Source organism: Macaca mulatta, chromosome 11 (genome assembly GCF_049350105.2).
Source record: "Macaca mulatta isolate MMU2019108-1 chromosome 11, T2T-MMU8v2.0, whole genome shotgun sequence".
Lineage (NCBI taxonomy): Eukaryota > Metazoa > Chordata > Mammalia > Primates > Cercopithecidae > Macaca > Macaca mulatta.
The window spans coordinates 113,397,744-113,400,211 of NC_133416.1; the positions used below are offsets into that span (position 1 = coordinate 113,397,744).

Below are 2,468 nucleotides of genomic sequence, written 5' to 3' on the forward strand. Positions count from 1 at the left end.
GGTTGACAGCAATAATAATTCTAAATTACAAATGAACTAAACCGGCCCGATTCAAAGTTATGAGCAGAATGAAACCAAATTCAAAAATCTGGGGCAGGAATTCACACAAGTTCAGCACGGCACTGGGCAGCTTTCCAATACCAAGGATCTTCTTTTAGGAAAACTTGATATTATTTCACCTTAGCTGTCTTCTGCGTCATTGCTTACTCCCAGCAGAGTCTCTTAGAGCAAGTAAGTCTGATGTGTTGAGTGAATCTTCTGAATTGCTTCAGCAAGAGGTAGAAGAGCAAAGAAAATCACTACAGGAAAAAGATGCAATGATTGGAACTCTCCAGGAAAATAATCACAGATTGTCTGATTCGATTGCTGCCACCTCAGAGCTAGAAAGAAAAGAACACGAACAAACCAATTCAGAAATTAAGCAGCTAAAGGAGAAACAAGATGTTTTGCAAAAGTTGCTTAAGGAAAAAGACCTCAAAGCCAAAAGTGATCAATTACTTTCTTCCAATGAACATTTCACTAACAAAGTAAATGAAAATGAACTTTTGAGGCAGGCAGTAACAAACCTGAAGGAGAGAATATTAATTCTAGAGATGGACATTGGCAAACTAAAAGGAGAAAATGAAAAAATAGTAGAAACTTCCAGGGGAAAGGAAACAGAATATCAAGCGTTACAAGAGACTAACATGAAGTTTTCTAGATACTGCGAGAAAAAGAGTTTGAGAGCCACTCAGTGAAGGAGAAGACTCTTGCTTTTGAACAGTTACTGAAAGAAAAAGAACAGAGCAAGACTGGGAGTTAAATCAGCTTTTAAATGCAGTTAAATCCGTGCAGGAGAAGACAGTTGAGTTTCAACAGGAGAGACCAAGTCATGTTGGCCCTGAAACAAAAACAAAGGGAAAACACTGCCCTACAGAGAAAGGTTCAACGTTTACGTGACCAAGAATTTCAGTCAAACCAGGAGCTAGAGACATTGCGTAATCATCTTTTAAAATCAGAAGATTCTCATACCCATGAAGCTTTGGCCACAGAAGATAGGCTAAACTAAGAAAGAAAGTCACAGTATTGGAGGAAAAGCCGGTTTCGTCCTCTAATGCAGTGGAAAATGCAAGTCATCAAGCCAATGTGTAGGTACAGTCATTGCAAGAACAATTGAATATAGTCTCCAAGCAAAGGGATGAAACTGCGCTGCTGCTTTCTGCCTCTCAGGAACAAGTAAAGCAGTATGCTCTGTCACTGGCCAACCTGCAGATGGTACTACAGCATTTCCAGCAAGAGGAAAAAGCTATGTATTCTGTTGAACTCGGAAAGCAAAAACAGCTTATAGCTGAATGGAAGAAAAAGGCAGAAAATCCGGAAGGAAAAGTGATATCATCACAGGAAGGTTTGGATGAAGCAAATGCTGTATTGAATTCAGCATCAAGACTTACAGAACAGTCAGATCCAAAAGAAGAACAAATTGAAGGACTTAAAATGAGTTCCGATAAGAAATGCTGGATGATGTACAAAAGAAATTGATGAACTTAGCAAACAGCTTAGAAGGAAAAGTGGACAAAGTCCTAATGAGAAACCTCTTCATCAGTCATTTCCACACACCAAAAAAATCAGCGTCTTGACATGTTCCGGTTGATGGGAAGCATCCTGGGTGTCAGAAGGGAGGAGATGGAGCAGTTGTTTCATGACGATCAGGGTAGTGTTACCAGGTGGATGACTTGGGTGGCTTGAAGGAGGATCAAAAAGTGTTCCCAACACACCTTTGAGACCAAATCAGCAATCTGTGCTTAATAGTTCTTTTTCAGAACTTTTTCTTAAATTTCCAGAAACAGAATCTCATTCATCTGTTCCACCACCAAAGCTTTCTGTTCATGATATGAAACCTCTAGATTCACCAGGAAGGAGAAAACTAGATACAAATGCACCAGAAAGTTTTAAAGATACAGCAGAATCTAGGTCGGGTAAAAGACGAGATGTAAATCCGTTTTTGGCTCCTCACTCAGCGGGTGTACCTCTTACTAACCCAGCTGGACTTGGACCTGGTGGGCCCCAGCATCTTCTTTTGAAACCCATCTCAGATATTTGGCCCACATTCACACCTTTGCTAGTGTTACCTGACAACAACGCTGGAGCTGTGTTGAAAGACCTTGTGAAACAACAGAAGATTCTCAAGCCAGAGACAGTCTAGCACTTTAAAGAAACCATGAACACTATAGATATGTACTTTATCACCAAGTGGCCTTTAAAAAAACGTCACGTATTTATTTGTAGTTAATGCTTCCTCTGAATTTAATAAAAATATTCCTAATGCTTTTAGAAATTGCAGGTGTCAAGAGGAAGTGTTTGCTATATCATCTGATTTATTCCTTCTGATTTGACTTAATTTACGCTAGGAACATTTGATTTATCTTTCATCTTAATTTACAAAAATACAGACAGACAAAAATACTAGTAGCTATATGTTAGCTTTCTAT

General features: G+C 39.1%; 1 pseudogene; it reads left to right on the forward strand.

Annotated features, from left to right (window-relative positions):
* Window positions 1–593: 593 nt before the first annotated feature.
* Window positions 594–2,182, forward strand: LOC702357 (thyroid receptor-interacting protein 11-like; annotated as a pseudogene).
* The last annotated feature ends 286 nt before the right edge of the window (window positions 2,183–2,468 follow it).